A 22,132-nucleotide genomic window follows, 5' to 3' on the forward strand; every position below is an offset into this window, starting at 1 on the left:
CCTTAGCCCAGTTAACCAAAAGAAAGAAAGCAAATCCAAACTAAATTCAAAGACAAAAGGGGAAATATCACAAGAGACATTAAAAAATCCAAAATATTGTAAGGGAATACTTAAAAAATCTATACTCTTAAATTCAAAAAAATCTAAAAGAAATAGATGAATTTCTAAAGTCAAGGGCACCGCCAAAGTTAAACCAAGAAGAGATAAACAGCTTAAATATACTCATCACAAATAGGGAAATTGAAACAATACAAAATTCCTTACCAGAAAAAGCCTAGGCCCAGATGGATCCACAGCAGAATTCTACCAGACATTCAAAAAAGTTCTACAACCAATACTGTTTAAATTATTCAAAATGATAGAAACAGAGGGAGAATTATCAAACTCCTTCTATGAAGCCACTATCATTCTAATACCAAAACCAGGTAAAGACACAACCAAAATAAAGAAAACTGTATGCCTATATCCTTAATGAACAGAGATGCAAAGACACTCAACAAAATATTGGCAAACTGCATTGAGAAACACATCAAAAAGATCACTCACCATGATCAAATTGTGTTTATTTCAGAGGTGCAGGGATGGTTCAATATACATATGCTAATAAAACATATAAATGAACTTAAAGACAAAAATCACATGGTCATCACAATAGATGCAGAAAAGGTCTTTGACAAAATCCAGTATGCATTCATGTTGAAAATCCTAGAAGGAATTGGTTTGGAGGAAACATACCTGAATATAATTAAAGCTATGTGCAACAAATCCATAGTCAACATCATTATAAATGGAGAAAAAACTGGAAACATTCCTATTAAAATCAGGAACCAGACAGGGCTGTCCACTATCTCCACTCCTTTTCAATATAGTGATGGAAACTCTTGCAATAACAAAAAGACAAGAGAATGAAATTAAAGGAGTATTAATTGAAAAAAAGAGGTTAAATTATCACTATTTGCAGATGATATATTATACATAAGAGATACCAAAAATTCCACCAGAAAACTGTTAGAAATGATTAATAGCCTCAGTAAAGTGGCAGGTTACAAAATGAATTTATAAAAATCAGTAGCCATATATAACAATAACAAGCAATCATAAAATCATAAAAATCATTCAAAGAAATCCTCCCTTTCACAATAACCTTAAAAATATTTAGGAATAAACCTAACCAAAAACATTAAAGAGCTCTACAATGAAAATTTTAAACCTTTTAAGAAAACGATAGAGGAAGACACTAGGAGATGGAAAGACCTGCCATGCTCATGAACTGGTAGAAATAATATTGAAAATATGACTGTCTTACCAAAAGCAAATTACAGAGTCAATGCAACTCTACTCAAAATACTGATAACATTCTTCACAGTGCTAGAAAAAAATCATCCTAAAATTCATATTGAGTCATAAAAGACCCTGGATAATCAAAACAACCTTGGGCAAAAAAGAACAATGCCAGGGGGATCACTATACCAGCTATCAGATTATATTACAGAGCTACAGTCATAGAACAGCATGGTACTGGCATAAATAAATATGCGGATAGATCAATGGAACACAATTCAACACCCAAACATGATTACATGCAATTTCTGCTACCTGATATTTGACAAAGGTGGCAAGAACACACAATGGAGGAAAGACAGCATCTGCAACAAATGGTGCTAACAAAATTGGATCTCAATCTGTAGAATGAAATTGGACCCTTATCTTTCACTCTGTACAAAAGTCAACTCCAAATGGATCAAAGACCTCAATATAAAACCCAGAACTCTGAAACTGATAGAAGAAAACATAGGTAGTACCTTTCAAGACATAGGTGTAAGAAAGGACTTTCTAAATCGGATATCAGCTGCTCAGGCATTAAGATAAAAATGTCAACAAGTCGAACCTCATTAAGCCATAAAACTTCTGTACAGCAAAGGAAACAGTCAAGGAAGTGAAGCAGAATCCCACTGAGTGGGAGAAAATCTTTACCAGTTACACATCCAACAGAGGATTAATATCCAGAATATATAAAAAAACAAAGAAACAAGAAAAAACTGACCCCCCCCAAAAAAAAGATGGCCTATGGACCTGAACAGAGAGTTCTTAAAGGAAGAAACAAAAATGGATAAGAAACACCTTAAAAAGTGCTCAACAGCCTTATTAATTAGAGAAATGCAGATTTAAAAAAGCCCTTTAAGATTACATTTTACCCTATTCAGACTGGCTAAGATCAAGAGAACGAAAAATACCAAATAGTGGCGAGGATGTGGTGAAAGAGGAACTCTCATTCACTGCTGATGGCAATGCAAATTTGTGCAACCACTATAGAAAGCAGTGTGGAGAACTCTCAAAAAACTAAAAACGAATCTACCATATAATCTGGTTATATCACTCCTTGGTATATACCCAAAGGACCATCCTACTGTAGAGATACCTGTACATCATGGTTTTCTTTTTTTTTTTTTCTGCTGCTCTCTTCACAACAGCTAAGAAATGGAAACAACCTAAACGTCCCTCAGCTGAGGAAAGGATAATAAAAATGTGGTACATTTACACAATGGAGTCCTACTCAGCAGTAAGAAAAGATGAAATTATGAAATCTGTAGGTAAATGGATAGAACCAGAGACTGTTATACTAAGTGAAGTAACACAAATGTTGAAAAGCAGGTTATGTATATATGTTCTCCCTCATTTGTGGCTCTTAGCATCCGTTCCTTATATGTGAGTATATATCGTGATGTAACACCAGGAGCCAGGAAAACGGAAAGGAAACATGGAGGTAAAGGAAAAGAAAGAACCTGAAAGAGGGCAAGAGTAGGAAATAGATGTTACCAGGGTTGTTTCATGAACATGGGGAAGCAGAGGCTTTAAGGCCACTGGAAGCTTGCACATGTGAACTTGTGGGAATGGTGGCATCAAACTAAGGACACATGCCAACTCAATCAACAAGGGCCCAGAGTGGAGAGAAGGAAATGGGTGGTGGGTTGGCCCAAGTCTAGGAACTACTGGAGACTGATTAGTACTGGATGAGGGAGCATTTGGGTGCAAATGCTTGACTGGGTAGGACTTAATATGTATGGCAGAATACATGAGGTCCTCTGGGGTGGGATGGAGGGTCTGAATTGGGAAGGGGGTCTAAATTTGATTAAGACCTGTTGTATGAAATATACAAAACCTCAGTAAATTTTTTTTTAAATAGAAGCTTTGTCATTCTCAAAGACACCCCAAAATCCTGCTATCACCACCTCCACTACTATTACCAAATTTATACCTCCATCATCTTCTACTCTGGATTATTACAATGGCCTGTTAGGTAGACTCTGTGTGTAGCTTTATATTTTTACTATCTATTCTCCACCCAGAATCCAGACTGATAATTTTAAAACATATAAATAACCATGTCATCCTCTATCCAAATTGAGCCACTAGTACTCTTTGATCCTCAGAAGAAACTGTGTCAACTTCACCAGGACCTATTATCACCTACATTATTTCATTACCATCTTACACTGTCACTTTTGACCTCACCTTCCACCCCTCTTGGGCATACTTATTTGCTCCATTTCAGACATATTGGCTTCCCTGTTCTTTGAACATACTATGCTTTCTCCTATGCCTGAGCATTTATACTTGATGTCATCTGCCTCAATTAGAGCAATTTTCCTCTCAAAATGGAGATAGCTCCAAAGGTTAGTCTCATGTCTTCATTCCGCTGTACCCTTATCACCAAACACTTCAATATTTTGTAATATTACTACACAGACCATCAGGAAAAGGAGACATTAAAGCCTTTCTTCCTGTGTTTCCCTCTTTTGTCCCAGATATCAACTAAGGGAATAGTACCCTCTGCTGGTGCTATGTGATTAAGAAAGAAATCTGTGGAGACGTGAGTCTGGGGTCTTGGTCAGATAAGTGAAGGACTTGGAAAGAAGAGTTAGTTTTTTATGCTCATTGATATCTAGGTTCCCTACGAAAGGGACCATAACTCCATGATATTGGTGGGAGGTTGGGAGGATGGGGAAGAGACCACCTTGGCCTAAAGAAACAATATTGGGCAATCCCCCATTCTTGGGTAAGAGGGATTACAGTGGGATTCTCCAGTGAGCCCCCTCAAGCCTTCCCTTTAGCTTACACAGCTAACATGATTTTAAAATCCAAGGCAAGGAGAGAAGCACCCCAAAAGCAATAGTTTTCATGATATGCCCAAAAAGGGATAGAGAAAAGGAATGGCTGGCCTAGGCCCCTCTGATTGTCCCTTGGGAGTTACCCCTTAGCTCACCTCAGGTGTTGGATAGACAAGATTATAACCTCTAAATAGGGAAGACCCATCCTCCATACAGAGGCCCTTTTATGTTATATTTTGATTAGCCATTGTAAACAACAACAAAAAAAAACAATAAAAAGAAATCCTGATCTAACCAGCAAAAACAAAATAAAATTACTACAAACACATGATAGCACCACCACCATTACTGTTATTACCCTCCCTCTGGGCATTTCACCACCTGGTATAACATATCCTTGCTGGTTTTTTTCTATTCCTCATGGTAGAAAATAATACTCCAGTGGCAGTGATTTTTACCTCTTTGATACACAGAAACGTCTCTAGGACCCCCAAGAAGTGCCTAAAACACAGTAGTCCTTCAAGAAATGGTTATTGCATGAATGAAAAGCTGAAAAAGAAGGACTTTGCTTTCATGAACCCCTTCAACTTGGTAAGGGGAAACAGATCAAAAGCAATCACAAGTAAATAAACTTGGACCTATAATGATAAGTGTTGTGCATGGTATTTAAACAGGCTTATTGGTAGGTAGTACCAAGGTAATCCTTTCACACAGTTGGTGGGTCTGAAGGCATCTCTGAGAATGTAAAGTGACATGGAGCCAAGCCATAGAAAGATCAGCAAGATGACTCTCAGGCAAAAGGCATGCCTATGTGAAGGCTTGGAGGCAGGAAGCACTGCTGAAATATTCATATTGGCAAGAAGACAAGCATATCTGGAAGTCAGTGAGCAAGGAGAGAGTGATTGGAAAAATATCTAAGAGGAAGAAGAAGTCAGCTTTCGTAAGGCTTTTCAGATCGTGGAAAGAAGCTTAGATTTTATTCTAAGCATGAAGAGGAACAACTGGAAATTTTAAATTAAGCAAACACTTTGATAGTATTTATGTTTTAAGATTATATTTCCTGCTGGGCTGAGAATATATTTGAGCAAAAATTGAAAGTGACTTGGATTATAGCAGGTGTAAAGACTGCAAAAAGGTATATGAGGGGAAAGGATGGATTAAAGGTAGGAAAGGAGGCACAAAGAGAAAGAAAGGATATTTCTTAAGTGCTGTATGACAGAAAGGTCTAATTCAAAGCGATTCATAAAAATAAACATGATTAATCCTCTGAATATTTCACCTGCCCTTTCCTACCGAAATCCTCTCAGAATTTTAAAACATTCTCAAAATTCTTTGCAGAAGGATGCAATCACTAAGACTATTATCGGAATAGGAATGCTATTGTGGGAGTTTAAGGAAAAGTGTTGCCAACTCCATGAGTGTCAGATAAATGCTGGGGAATTCAGTTCAGGAAGGAGAAACCAGAGTTCAGGGGATATCGATTTTGATCTGGAAAGTTGTTGTCCAACAAGTGATTTTATTATGCGATACCATCACTGGTCCGGGAACTGTACTGATACTTGGTTAAACAATATTCTGGATGTAATTGTGGATGAGATTAATATTTGAATTGGTAGAGTGAATAAAGCAGATTTCCCACTTTCTGTAGGTGGGCCTCATTCGATCTGTTGGAGGCTTAAAAGACAAACCTGGGAAAGAATTTCCTCACTTATCCTGACTGCAAAGCTGGGGCACTGTCCTCCTTTGCTTATACTATAACATCTCTCCTGAGTTGCCAATTTAAGATAGCCATCTATAATTGAACTTCTCACTCTCCATGACCAAATGAGCTAATTTCTAATAATAAGCTATCAGAAAATTTGTTCATGGTTATTCTATATGGGTATATACAGATACACACAATATTGGTTCTGTTTCTCTGAAAAATTCTAATGCAGTATGTAAAGAACCAATGTCAAATGAGAAATTGTGGGTTTTCTGGCGCAGAAAAATATTTTCCAATAATAGACAAGAATGAAAATACAGAGAATCTAACAGATCTGAGAAGGGAGGAGGGAATCACAGAATGAAAATTTTTTTGTGAGTGGATATCATAACCTTCTGTGCCTTTATTCACTTCCTGGCCTTGCAAACACCCCAACTGTAATCATTTAGAGAACATACTTGTTCAGGATTTTAATATCTATAAATTATTTGTCAAGGGATGAAGCACACATGTGTTCATGCTCGGGCCACAAACCTACCTATGCATGGAATATACTGTTTATATAAATGACTGGGCATGCATTGATTATAAACACTTGTAATAACCCAGGTCATGTAGACTTCAGTATTGTGCAAATGGAGTCAGAATGACCTCCTCAAAATACTGTTATCTTCAAAATATCTCACGAAGATTTTACCTGCCGCTTACTATAAAATGGCCCTAATCATTAAAATGCAGCATCTCTGTCCTAAAAAGTGTATCAGTCAACTATCATTTGGTGTCTATCTGGCATTGGTGTGAAGTAAATTCTTAAGCGTACTTTAGATGTTGTATTGCCCTTGCTGATACAAAAAGGCCTTGGCTTTAGAATTTAACTTATCCCATTTAATGAGGAAGGGCCAAGTAAACTCTATCGAGATTTAAAATTTAACCTTCTGGGAGCCCAGTGGAACTTAGGTCTGTTCTGGAGGCTTTTTTACTTCTAAGCTAATTAATCATGTGTCCATTGGGAAGCAAAGGGCCATTTTACTCATTTCCTAAGTTGAGTATAATTACACTAAATTGAGTTATAAAAACTCTAAACCCATTTAGGCTGAGACTCTTGCATCATAGTAAGTAATGTACCTCTGTGTGACATATACATAAGAAGGCCCACAGAGTTAAGAAACATTGGCACCAATAAGGGTTCTTAAAATGCACATTTAAAGAAAGTAGAGTTGGCATTCAGCCATTCATCCAGGAGTGCTAGTGCCTTGGAAAAACTAACTTTGTAAAATGTTACGCCTGAAAAGAACAGCTCCAGGCCCTCATGATGCATGCACCCACTGGGGTAAATCATGACCTGTTCACTTATGAAAGCTCTCTCGTCTTGTTCATTCAATCATTTTGATATTTTAACATCAGACAATACAGAAATAATTTCTATTGAGAATGTTCCTCAATCAGAGAACTGGGTCTTTCACCACCCTACTATTTCTGGACAACTATTAAAATTAGTCTATTTCTGATGATTATTGCCAAGTTTTCTTTGGATAATGATCAGTGGGAACTAAATCACATCAATTCAAAAAACCATGAAGCAAACAGAGACTTTTACTATGTAATGATCTGCATTAAAATATTGAAGACACTTTTTGGTTGGGTTATAGACACATGACACTACAGATTCTAAACTGAGGTCACCCAGACATCTCAGTATATTCCTAAGAAGAAATTGCTGCAGTGATATTTGCTTATAAATTTAGCTTTCTAAAAATATTTTATTTTTATTATTATTTGTGTATAAATGCATTGTCTGCATGTATATAAGTGTATTTGTTTCAGACAATGTCCACAGAGGTCAGAAGAGGGTGTCAGATCCCCTGGAAGTGGAGTTATGGACAGTTGTTAGTTGCCATGTAGGTGCTGGGAACCAAGCCTGGGTCCCCTGCAAGAGCAGCCAGTGCTCTTAACCACTGACCAATCTCTCCAACCCCATAAATTTAGCTTTATGATGCATAGGAGAACACCGACAGCTTTTAGTAAGTTTTCTGGCTTTATTTGAATAGTAATATTATATTAGAAAAAAATCCAGCTGGATAGGGCATGCCCCTCATTAGTATGTTTGGGTTTAATGTTGGTCTACCCTGTAGATTAATTTTTTTTCTGAAGGCAATGAGTGTAATATTCTTGTACGCAGACATACTTCTATCACATGGTGTGATGCCTGACATGTGCTCACTGAATGTTTATTGAGTAAATATATGAAAATCTAGAAAAATGAACAGAGAACAAAGTTGGCTTCATTGTAGTTTTCCTGACATGGAGTAAAAACTTTCTCTCATACTAACATACCTGATAGCAGCTATGTATTGGAAATATCTTTTCTAAACTTTCTCTCACACTAACATGCCTGATAGCAGCTATGTATTGGAAATATCTTTTCTAAATTACAAGTTTGCCATGTGTGATAGTTTAAATAAGAATGTCCCCCAAAGGCTCCAAGTATTTGGACATTTTGTCCCCAGTTGGTGGCACTGTTTTGGGAGATCTTAGAAGCTGTGGCCATCCTGGAGGAAGCATGTCACTGGGGGTGGACTTGGAGAGTTCTTAAGCCTTGCCAGATCTGGAGTTGCTCTCTTGTTTTCTTGTGCCTACTAGAAGATGTGAGAGCTTACCTCCTGCTCCAGGCACCTCCAGCCACCATGCCTACCCTCCATGACGGACTGTAATTACCCTGGAACTATAAATTCAAACAAATTCTTCCTGCTATAAGTTGTTTTGGTCAGTGTTTCTATCACACCAAAAGAAAAGTAACTAATATACCGTGTTAAACTTACTACATAGTTTTCTGCCGTGAGATGATTTTTGTGCTTGGTAACAATAAAGATGCACACACTTCTGCAATATACCATCTCAGAATTATTTTTGTATATCTTTCTGTAATTAGCTTTGTGTTCATTTTTATAGAAAGTGAGATGGTCAAAATAAAGACATAGAATCCTGTTCCCCTATATGATGAGCACATGTTCCAACTCCCTCTCAGAATTCCAGGCATAAATTCATATATCTCAAAGCAGATCAAAATACATTTTTCCGTAAGAGATTTACCAATTTTACAATTGTGTGATAGCTGCCTTAAGTATAATGCATGTATTTTTATTAAGGTAATTTGTGGGTTGAGGGAAGGAACTGGATGGAGACTATCACAAAAATCCAGAGAATCGTAAAAACAGCATTTCCAATTATAGTTAATTACTGCTATGTAACACAAAATATGGATATTAAACTTTTAAGCTTTAAGGGCATATAGCACTGAAGAGATAGGCTTTTTTAATTATCTTGGGTATTTCCTTAAATGAGGGCAAATAGTATAATATAGGTAAAAGGAAAGAAGAAGAGAAGGAAGATTGGGGATAGAAAAGTTTAGGCAGAGAGGCAGGTGATGGCATAGGGGAGACACAGATTCTGTGGGGGGGTTAATAAAAACAAAACATGAACTGCAGAACAAACAAGGAGAAATCAAGCTGGACCTAATTTCCAAACCTCATCTTTATTCTATAGCTTTTATATTGTTGGAAGGTGCTATACAAGCTACCTGAAGAGAAAATTTACCATGAACTCAGTTGTAAATCCTATGAGCTACAACAACTGGCTTGTCAAGATATGCCCATCACTGTGCAATAGTGGCACGAATATTATAGGAGTAACCAAATACATTATAATTGGATTTATGTTCTGCTTCATAGGATGGAGCCCATACCTGATACTGATAACAGGCCTAGGAACCTGAGGCTAGACAGTCTACAGATCAAGGGAGAGAGCCTAATGCAATTATTCTGCTAAATAGATACAGTATTAAACTGATTTCTAATGGCTTATTGTTATAGCCATAGATTAATGCATCTCTTCATTCTGAGCAAGGAAGCTTCCTTAAATAGCAAATAGTGATTAACACAAAGAACTGCAACTGGTCAACACATAGAGAATATGAAGCTTCAGAATGCTTATCCCTGAATAGGACATCTACATCAAACTTAGGCCTCACAAGGCTCAGAGATCGTTTCAGAAGTGGAGATGGAAAGATTGTAAGAGCCAAAGGAGGTGAGTGACCGCAAAGAAACAGAATTTTCTCTGACAGCTGCAGTTACTCCTATGAACTCACAGAGCTGAGACCATGCACAAGTGCCATGTAAGTTCAAATCATACAAAATTCCAGTATAGACATGGGGAAGTGGGTAAGAATCCCCAACCCTACCTCAGGAAATATTGGCAACCAATAGCTGCTGGGAAAGGGGAATTCAGTCTTCTTTAAGGATGAGACTCTTGGTTGATTGACCAAGGTCCAGTGGAGGAACCCATACTGAGTGGCATTTAGGACAAAAATCTGACCAGATAGGCCTTAATACATATATTAGAGTACAGGAAATTTGGTGAGGAGCTAGTAAAGGGGGTGCAGATGCAGGAGGGGAATCTAAATATGATCTCATCAAAAGAAATTTATTTATTTTTATGATTATTCTATGTTCAAGAGGTCCATATTTAAAAGGAAATAGTTCCAGGGGAAAATGTCAAGATGTATTTAACACTAAAAATGGAATTTCTTGAACAGATCTTTAAAAGTAGCCTAGTGTTAACATGCCTGTGTGTGTATGCACCCACTGGATGGGAACACAAAGCTGTAGTGCATACAAGAGGAGCTTGGTGCAAGAGAAGCACATGAGACAAATGTTCTGGCTACATTTTTAACTCTGTCCACTGTACATTTTCCAAGTGCAGAGCTTAGAAGACACTACATAGATAAGGTTCAAATTTGAGCAGTGTGAGAGAGGAAAGTTAGGTGGAAGAAGGATATAATTTCGTCGTTTTGTTTTGTTTCTTTGACATTCAGTGAAATCATTCTTTGTTCTATATATGAGAACACATAACATTTTATAGCTTATCAAAACTACCTCATTTATCAGGCATACAGGGAACACAATGGAAAAGAAATGCATGGGCACTAGAAAGAGACTAACTGGGTTTTCATGTACAAGTCGTGCAAACTTTGGCAACTTGATTGACCTATCTGTAACTCTCTATAATAAAGAATGTAAACTCCTTCAAAAAGAGGTATGGCCTCTGTCTTGAGTTCCTGGGGAACAATCTTTGTCTGCCTAGGGGCCTTGGCTTAGCCAGACAGAAGCAATGTGACTTAGACAGGAGTGCTGGATCACATGGTATGAGGAGACCTAGAAAATGAGATCAACTACATGGAAAAGTGATCAATCAATCATACCTGTGTAATAGAGTCTCAGTAAGAACTCTCAGCACTGCGGGTTTGGTGACCTTTCCTGCTTGGCAATATTCTATGAGTTCTCTTACACACTGTTTCCAAGAGAATGGGATACCCTGAATCCACAGTGAGAGGATAATGGAAGTTCAATATCTAGTATTCTGCATTTGGTAATTGTGTTTCTAACTCTGGCTGATTTTTAACTTATACCCTTTCCCTTTAATAAACTATAACTAAGAGTGTAATAGTTTTCACAAAGTTCTATGAGTTTTTCTGGTGGATTTCTTTCTTAAGAGTGATTGAGGGAGCCACCCAAACTTGCAGTTTGTGGCAGAAGTGTGTGAAATCATGAAACCTGTGACCTCTAAACTTACAAAGTTTGTCTTCAGTCCTCTTTACTTATTTCTAAAATAGAAAAGATGTCTATCTATCTATTTGATGGGCAATTTATAAATATAGAATTAAATGAAACAGCAAAAGTGCCTAGCACTAGTAATCAGTAAGAGACACAGTCATGCACACATTATAATTAACATCATCCTTGATCATTTCTGCACAGTTTACAAAATACACATTGTCTCATTCGCACAAACATTTATCAGTCCTGCACGACTCTTGGTTATATTTACTACCTGTATTATGGATGGAAAATGGAAAACTAGAGCAGTTAAATGATTTCTTAACATATTAATTCATTAGTTAAGTGGTGTGTATCTTCTTTCTGTGAGATGCTGTGTTATTTAGAGATGTGATGATGTAAAAGTGTACATTGATGTTGTGAGGCTCATCATCTAGCAACAAAGACAAAAATTGAAGAAGTATATTTCAAAATACAGAATTAAATTTTGATACTTTGAAAAAAACAGAGTGAATACTATAATAAATAGCATATATAGGGCTTAAAATTCACTTTTGATGACCAGTATTTTTCCTAACAGACCATATAGCCTGAGGATATATCTAGTAGGATAAAAAATCTATCCTTGCTTGTCATAATCTAATGGGTTTTCCTGGATATGGGATATTTGGTGCCAAACCTACAACTCTGGTCAAACCAAAACCGTTCGTTGGTCTAATGTCTAGTGCGTCATGACTTTCCTCTTCTCACGGTACCATCACTCCCATATATGTAGACTTTGTTAAGGCTCTTTTCTAGCAAATTAGTGATAGAAGAGCAAAAGAAGGAAGAGAAATTGGAAATCATTAACATCAAAGGGCAGTCATGGAGAAATCACTGCTAGGTGTTATTTTGAGGGTAGGCTATCTTTGTAATGAGTCACAAGTCCTCTGTGTTAAAGGGCTGTTCCAGACAAGCAAGAAAATCGAAGTGTGGTCAGAATGCAAAAGCAAAAGCACTTACTTCAGGAAACTTTCAGAGGGTGATTACAGAAGCAAAGTTTTTAATTTAAAGTTACCTGCAATTCCCAAACAGACAATTTTGGGTAAGCCACACATAGAAACAGTTGGGGGAAAAAAAGAGCTTGCAATGACTGAAGGCAATTGTCACCAATGCAGAAAGGAACAGCTCTCCAAAGTATCTAGGGTCATTTGGATGCTGAATCTTTGCAGTTCATATTTTAAAAAGCATTAATTCCAAGAAATGACTACCAAGATTGTATAAAACTAAATAGCTTCTGGACAACAAAGGATATAACTAACAGGGTAGAGAGACAATCTATGAAATAGGAGAAAATGTTTGCGAGTTATGCATCTGCCAGGGGGTTAATAGCCAGATTATGAATTATGAACATGAAACCCTGAACACTAAAAATCCAAATAATGCAATGCTAAAGAAACAAAGACCCATTCCTGAAAAGATAAATACATAAACAAGGCCCACCATCTTTGCCATCAAGGAACTAGAAATCAAAACTACACCATCTTATCCAAGACAGAATGGCTATTATTAAGAAAACATATGACAACAAATAATGGTGAGGATGATAGAGGTGGGGCAGTGGGGGTTGGGGGGCTCATATACTGCTGTATGGAAATTCCTAAAAAAAGGAATCTAAGATGAATGACCATTTGAGAAACTTGTGAATCTGTGTGTTTACTACAACACTGTTCAGAAAAGCCAAGTAATGAAATCAGCCTACTCATCCATCAACAGAGAAATGAATAAAGGAAATGTGGAACACATAAACAATAGAGTTTTATTCATCCATAAAGAGGAGCTAAATTATAGCATTTGTGGGAAAATGGATGTAGTTTAAAATAACCATATTATATAGAATATACCTGTTCCACAAATCTCTGTATATATGCATGTATAGACACACATACAAATACGCATACATATACATAAATACCCTTATAACCATATGTCAAGAAAATAAGAGGGGAACTCTTTGGAAAGAGGAAGGGGATATGTGGGAAAGGGACAAGGGAGAAAGTGATGGGGAGTGAATAGAGATAAAGTACGTGAAATACTTGAACAAATGGTAGGGACATTTAAGTGAGGAGGGCCGTATAAGAAAGAGAAAGGGGTGGGTAAGGGATAACTAACACTAAAGATGTTTGAAAAAACCATATTGAAACTTATTTTACAAACTGCATAGATAGATGATAGATAGATAGATAGACAGATAGATAATAGATAGATGATAGAAAGATAGAAAGATAGATAGATGATAGATAAATAGATAGATGATAGATAGCTAGATGAGATAGATGATAGATAGATAGATAGATAGATGATAGATGGATAGATAGATAGATGATAGATAGATAGATGATAGATAGATAGATGATAGAAGGCACATAAAATACTAAAATACTTACATGACAATACTTCTCTCAGAAATCATAGGCTGCCAAATATAAAGTTCGGTGACAGATTTGGCATACCACATCTTAACTTGTTGAACAAGGGGGTATCCCTGAGACCCCTGAAACAATGCAACCTATTGCCATTTCTGTTTGTTGCCACCAGAATATGATGATAAGAACCTACTGTTGAAGACACCATATTCTTTGGTCAAAAAAACATGGAGAAATCAAGCTGACCTAACATGGAATTTTCCTCCCTGCTGTCTAGTTTTCACAGTACCAGAAGTTGTTATACAGGCAGCTGGCAGGGGCTTCAGGGAGAAAAGTCATCAACACTCTTACTCAGCTGTGAACCCTGTAATAGTCAATAACAACTGGCCTGACAAGACATGCCCATTGGTTGTATAGTGGTATATTTGTTATGGGGAGAAACCAACTGTGTTCTAATTAGATTTCAGGCCTGCTCCACAGGAGGAAAATAATACCTGATTCTATAAATCTGGTCAAGGACTTATGGCAGGGGAGTTTATAGACCCCAGGGGTGAACCAACTATTATTATTTTCCTAGTTGGACATAGCATCAAACTACCGCCTAATGTGAATCTCTTTACACATAGACTCGTGCTGCTCTTAGACCTTAGAGAAGCTTCTTTGTGCCATGGATAGTAGTTGACACAGAAAGTCACAACTATAGAGTGCTCGGTCGTAAATGAGAAGTCTATTATATAACATATTTTTCCCTCTCAAGGCTTAGAGAGACTTGAGGAAGTGGGAAAGAGAGATCAAAAGAGCCAGAGTTTGAGTAGTATAGGAGCAAAATGCTGTCTTCTGGACATGACAAGGACTGTTGCACTCATGAAGCCACAACTACTGTCATTGCCTGCACAAGACCTGTACAAGATCAAGCACGGAGGAGGGAGAGGCACAGAATCCTCTGTCACTACCTGATAGGCTATTGACAGATGATAGCTTCTGAGAGAAGGATAGTCAATTTTCTTTGGTTGTAAGACCCCTGGTAGGTGAATCATGGTCCAGTGGATGGCCTAAAACCCATGAGTATATGGACAGAACAAATTGGACTTGGTGAGTCGAAAAAATAATAAAGAGCACATGAAGTTGGGAGGGGTCATAAAGAGGGATCCTAGAGGAGTTGGGGGTGCAGAGGAGGATGAATGTGATTGAAATACATTGAATGCATGCAAGAAATTCTCAATAAGCAAAAAATTTAAAAATGTCATTCGAATATCATTGTTTTCTACAATGAACATACAATAATGAAAATTTTAAAAATAAGGTTCTATGAAAAAGGAGGAAAATAGTCCAGTGATAACACTATTTGCCCATTTAGAGAGCCAGAGTCAGGTATGACAAATTAGGAGAAAGTACTGGTTTAGGAATTGAGGAAGATGCCAAAGCACAGCAGCAGATGTTTCATGGGGTAGTCTTAAGGTTGGAAGAATCTCATACCTCAAACAATGTCGTTTCCATCTTAAAGTTTCCTCAGTGTTTACATTGTTTCCTTATTTGCTGAGCTGTTAAGCAACTATGCAGATTTGTACATAGCAGGCTTTGGAAATCAATGTTACCTCTGAGATCCATTTTGCTTATATCTAGTAAGTTCTTAAGTGAAGGAAGATAGTTCTTTGTTACATTAACTACCATGAATTTTGTTTCATTTATTTATTTTTATAAAACACATTAACTGTACAAATTAATGTTTTCCACTGTGATGTTTCCATGCATGAAGATATTGTACTTAGATTAAATCTACCTTACGTTCTACTTTCTTAACCTCCCCTTTCATACTCCTCCTCATAATCCCATTCCTAGTTCCTAGAAGTCCCTCTTCTACTTTCAAGTCATCCTTTTTTGTTGCTGTTTGTGCATAGTGAGTGGTATTTGTCTTTCAGATTCTGGCTCAGATCCCTTAAAATAATTATCTCATTTTCTAGCCAATGGCATAATTTCAGTCTTATTTATGACTGAATAAAATTCCGTTGTACTTATGGACCTGTTTTCTTTATAGATTCGTCTCTTGATGGGCATTTAAACTGATTCCATATCTTTGCTACTGTGAATAGTGTCACAATAAACATGGATTTGTGGGTATTTCTACTGTACGTTACAGACTCCTTTGGCTATATGCTCTGGAGTGGGATAGCTGTGTCATATAGTAATTCTATTTGTAGTTTTCTTTTGAAGAACCTCCAAACTGATTCACATAGCGGCTATAACAATTTCGATTTTCACCAAATGTGTGTAAGGGTGACTCTTCCCCTGCATCCTTAGCAAAATTTGTATTTTCCTTAATGATAGTCTATGTAACTGCACTGAGACTGAATATCAGTGTAGCTTTGATTCATATCTCACCCATGGTTAAGGATATTATTTCTCATATATTTTTTAGCCATTTGCAGAAGTAGCTCTTCATGAATGTTGAGTGAAATTAATCCTCTACTCTGGCTACATGTTATTGGACTAAGATTTTGTGCGTGGATGAGAAGAGTGAATAGAGAATATCTGTGGCAGTTTTGTGGCATCTTCTCAAGATTGGGTGACCTGTAACTGCTCAAAGGAAATGAGAAGCTTATGGGGTTATCTACTCGGACGTTCAACTCAAGTGAACTGTCCATTTTAGGCTAAAAATCAACTCTTTCTTTTTCTCCTTCTTTCTCTTCTCTCACTCTTCTGCTCTTTTCCTGAATTGTTTTTGTTGTTAAAAATTTTTAATCATATTTTCTTTTGGAGAATTTCATATATGAACATTGTATTTGTATTAGCCCTCCCAGTCCCCATTCAACTTCTCCCATGTCACACCAAACCCCCACAATTTCTTGTCCTCTTTATTGCTATATTATTGCACTGAGCTCATTCAGTGGTAGTCATATGTACCTGTGTTTAGGGCTGCCCACCTGGGATTACACAATCTCTAAGAGAGATGGTCCTGGTTAAAACTGATTTCCCCTCCCTGCGCGGTCCATTGATGGCCCAGAGCTCTTCATCTTGAGACAGGACTTCGTGAAATTTCTCATGTCCACCTTGACATGTCTGCTAGTTTTGTCACCATGCAGATCTGGCTAGATTATCATATTATGGAGATTTCATTGCTGTAGTTTCCTCATCATGCCTAGAATGCTACAATGCATTAACAAGCAGCATGAGTCCTGCCCTCTTGTTCTTAAATTGAGACAGGTTCTCACTATGCAGCCCTGGTTGGCCTGGAACTGTGTAGACCACACTGGCCTCAAACTCAGAGATTCACTTGCTTCTGCCTCCTGAGTGCTTGGATTAAAGGCATACACCATCATGCCTGGCCTTCTTATTTTATTTATTTATTTGTTTATCTATTTATTTATTTATTTATTTATTTATTTATTTTTAGTATTAAAAATAATGGATTTCATCATGACATTTGCAATCATATGTGTCATTATACCTTGCTCTTATTCAACCCCACTGCCATCTTCCCTCTCTCCTCCCAACTCTTGCTGGTACCCATATAATTCTTATAATGATCTGTAAATGGTTGGGTGCCAAAAACAACTTTGCTTTAAAAACTGCTTTCTGGGATATTAACTCTTATTACTTTTCCTACAATGAAAAAGATAGCATAGAATTGTAGAATTGTGGTTAAAAGCATGGCCCTTTGGAATTAAACAAACAAATTGAATTCTCTTGTTCACTATGGGACCTTAAACAAGACAATTAATCTTTCTAAGCCTCAGTTTCATCATGTGTAAAGTGAGGATTAAATGAAGTACTGGATGTAAAAGGCTTACAGAGTGCCTGGTGCATAATAAAACAGTGATTATAGTCAACACTGGCTATTGTTTTATTATTATATTATGGTTCCTTCTACTGTCATTACTACTACTATTAACACTCTAAAAAGACAGCAAGGACCTGATAAAATGGACTCAGGGCAGTAAATTTTGTAGACATAGAGTAGAAAATGGAAAAGCAGATGGGAAACAGAACCTTAAGTTTGTTTGGGCTATTGTACTAAGAGGTTCTTGGTTACAGAGGAAGCCATTTTGCATATTAAGGTTGAAAAACTTCGCAAGGGCAACATATACAGAGAATAAGGATAATGGGGACTTATTTCATCTCCCGCACAACTTGCTCTGTTTGTACACTTATGAAAAATCTTTTACACATTTATTTCTTTTTTCTTCTTTTTACTAGACTGAGAAATATCTTGAGTTGAAGATGGTGATGATACTGGACTTTTAAATATCCCCAAATGGGACATTGTCTAATCATGCACGTATGAATAATGTCATAGCTGAAAACAGCTAAAAAACGGGCAGAGTACTCCCCCCAGTTAAGCAAGAAAACACTCATAATCTACTTAAATGGAAATCAATTTTAGCGGCTTCTTTATTGCACTTTTTATGGTCGACAAAGTCCCATTCTTTTCATGCTGTAGAGTGAACAATATGCAATTTTACACCAGTGATAAATTTTCGTTTAGGACAGACATGAGGTTTTAACTTTTTAAAAATAATTATTATTCCCCTAAACTCTTTATCTGGTATTCAAGCTGTTTAATTTGTAAGGCCATATCTGTGATTCACAAAACTTTAAGTGACATTAATCAGGCTCAGCTATTTTCATTATTAATGTACACGAACGTTAATCTAGTGTGACTTGACTCTTTCGCCACAGTATTAAGGTTTTTCTTTTCCCTAAAGCAGGATTTAAGATTAGCAATAAAATTTAACATTTTTGTATTATCTTCTTATGTTACTGATGTTACATTTATCGAAGATTAACTGGCTTCAATAACTAAGTCTCTATTTAAAAATACATTTAGTTATGATTGTTTCCAGGGGGGACTTTTCTAATCCCAACATCAGTTGTAGAGTGCCAATAAAGGTGAAATTTGTGATAGGATATACAAAGCAATGGAACAAAATAAAAGACAGCATAACCTACAGCCTATTCTATGCCTTGATCTTTCTCAATTTATTGCCATAATAAATCTTCATTAATGTGGACCATAAAAACTGATGTTTTATGGTCATTCAGAAACAGGTTGGGCTTAAGTTGATCTTGCATTATCTATGAAGAAAAACTGCTAGGCAAATTGTTATAAACAGAAATGCTGGGGGAATATTCAAACTACTTAATAGACCAAATTGTGCTTTCACATACTTTAATTCCATCCCATTATTATAGTGATTATAATTATAAATAAATGTTATCTTTCACTAACGCAGGCCCAGCATGAGTCTTACTCATCACCAACTGACCATCAACCCTTTCCACATCTTCTATTTAGATTCATCAGCAGTTAATCTTGGTCTCTCCCACAATTATCCTGCATTAATAGTGATTGACCACTTCAAGAGATGTGATGATTTACACAGTATCACTTTCTGGAAGACTTTCATTATGTTAGCATTTAACGACTTCCTTTAAAAAAGATTCTGACATTTCCAGTACATCTAAGAGTCATGCAATGCTGTATATATCATATGCATGTAGTTCAAATGTGCTATAAAATATATCACTTGAATTAAACCACGCAGTATTCATAAACCACAAAAACAGAAGAGCCTTTGTTTTTTCTAGTGCTAAAAATATTAAGGGAGAATTGTGAACAGCATAAATAACCCTAGCTGACAATCTCACAGGCATAGGCTTTCATATTTTCCTTCTGCCAGTGTTACAAGACACTATGTAACTGAAGTTGAGGTTAAAAGGGGAGAGATGACCCACTAGAGAAAAAAGATATGAGATCTAGTCAGAACAGTCCAAGAACATTAATGATATAATCTCCCATACAGGTAATGATTCTAAAGAAACACTTGCATTTGGACAGATAAATATCAACTTGGTATCCTGGATATTATAGTAAGTGCTTCTAATTAATATCACAGCAGTTCTGGACAAAGGGTTGTTATTTTTCTTGCTTAGACAAAAGAAAGCTCTGAATGACAAAGGGTTTGAAAACTGCCCTGTCCTCTTGGATGTTTCAGAGTTGAGTTCAGAACCTAAATCACTAATATTTACCTTCTGATAAGTGGTGTTGGTGGTTGGCTTACTGTAGAGGCTGCTGTTAATGGATGCCAAGGCAGCAGCAGAAGCAGAAGCAGCAACAGCGGCAACAGCAGCAGAGGCAGCAACAGTGCTATTGCCTACCATGCGTTGACCTGGAGTACTTGTGCACTTTTCCCTAATCTTCATAACACAGTGAGACAAACACTATTACTATCCTCCTTAAAGATGAGGACACTGAGAAAAGGTTAGGTGACTTTCCCAAGATCACATCAGTAGTATTTTTGGAACTGAGGTTCAAACCAACCTCAATGAAAACACTAGGCATTAACAAATGTATGCCTAGCAGATCAAACTCTTCCCATATTTAGCCTTACACTTAATGTGGTAGATCCAGAGACTCCTTTGTCTCATTTGATTATATCAGCTGACTAAAATTCAAATTATTTAAAATTAAAAATTCAGTTCCTTGGTCACAATAATCACATTCCAAGTACTACACAGTCCCTTGAAGTTAATGACTAACCCACCAGATAACAAAGATTTAGAATATTTTCCAACATGGCAGAAAATACTATAGGGTAGAAAGAAACATCAAACAAGTTTCTTTACACATATTGTCATAATCTTCCACAGGCTCATGTGTTTACACACTCTATACCTAACTAATGACGCTGTTTTTGGAGGTTTGGGATTCTTTTGGTGATTTAGACTACATGGAGAAAACCAGTGATTGGGGGACAGGCCTTAGTAATGAGAGCCTGGCACCAGTTTCTGTCTGATCTCTCTGCTTCCTGGTCCATCAATAGGAGACATAGCCACATGCTCTTGCCATTACGAACTATGTCATACCTAACCCACAATAACAGACTGTATGTTCATACTGTGAACCCCAAAAAAATCTTTCCTCCATTAAATTACTTCTTGTCAGGTATTTGGTCACAGCAATGAGAACAGTAACTAAAACATATGTGTATGTGACTGCCTAGAAAGGGAACTAGAGAACTGCTAACTGGAAACCTGAAGATGGAGACAGTGGGGAAGAGAACTTTCCTGTTATATTTGGTGTATTTCTATACTGTTTATAATACAAGATAATGTTTTTAATGTAAGCCAATTTTGAAAAGAAAATTTGGCTGCTTTAGGATCTAAGAATAAGAAAGACCTAAGATTTCCACTCCCTGATCAATTATGTTCCACGAACCTTAGGTATAGAGGTTCCATTGTAGATATATGACCTAGGGCTGGGCATCTCACAGACACCTATTCTCTGTGTGTGATCAGTTGTGGAACTCTGTAACTATCTCTGTTTCTTGTAAAAGAAAGATTATTTGATGAGTGTTGGCAGGTATACACTTGTCTACAAAATGTAAGGATCCATATTTAGAATAGAGTAAAATATTACATTTCTCTAGGGATGTAACAGGTATGAGTTTTCCTCTAGGATCTATGACCTCTCCAGCCATGTGTATTTTGCTATGTGTACAGTACCACACATGAGTTCCCTCCTGTTTAAGTCTTTAAGTCCATTACATAGCAATGAATTACTCTGAAGATAAAAGTGGCACTACTGTACCAATAAAGATAGTTTGCTGTGTCAGTCACTGTTGTGATTATTTGGCTTTACAACTAGATTTGGACCATTGATTGATTTTCTCCCTTAGCAACTTGCATAGTATCCTCTTAAACTCTGAGAGCTAGTCTTCAGGGAGGAGGCTTCCAGGTCAGTTGCAGCCCCATTGCTCCAAGTCCTGAGTCTGAATTATATCCTGTCTTCAGCAATATGGTCTTAGCTTCACGTTTAGGGAGGCAATCAAGGACTGTGGCAATAGACTGCAATTTGGGGAGTCTCTTGGACTACCCTGACCCTGACCAACAACTGGAAAGGAGGTTTCTCCTGTCTCTCACTGTGGTTCTTGTTATATATGTTCAGTTATACACATGCACTCATGTACAGATAGTCTATATATATTTTTCATTGCCTCTCAATCTCACCAATGAAATTTCCTCATGCAGCAGATGGTGTTGAACAAAGAAGGCCACAACTGGCCAAAACATAGAGAATAACAGACTGAGAGTGTGTGCCAATGGATAGGCATCTATATTAAACCTCAGTCACCCAGGGCTCGGGGACCTTTGCAAAAGATGAGGTGGAAAGATTCTAAGAGCCAGGGGTGGTACATGATCACAAGAAAACAGAGTCTTCCAGGCTTCTGGGCACTTGCTCATATGAACTTACAGAAATGGTGACAGTGTGCATAAGGCCCATGCAAATTCAATCAGAAAATA

The 22,132-nt window shown here is 37.1% G+C and overlaps 1 protein-coding gene across 1 annotated transcript in view; it reads right to left on the reverse strand.

Annotated features, from left to right (window-relative positions):
* Nucleotides 1-22,132, reverse strand: part of Il1rapl2 (interleukin 1 receptor accessory protein like 2) — a 1,274,770-nt gene that overhangs the window by 797,939 nt on the left and 454,699 nt on the right. The gene's annotated exons all lie outside the window — the stretch shown is intronic.

Source organism: Nannospalax galili, unplaced genomic scaffold (assembly GCF_000622305.1).
Source record: "Nannospalax galili isolate Female #2095 unplaced genomic scaffold, S.galili_v1.0 scaffold25, whole genome shotgun sequence".
Classification (NCBI taxonomy): Eukaryota; Metazoa; Chordata; class Mammalia; order Rodentia; family Spalacidae; genus Nannospalax; species Nannospalax galili.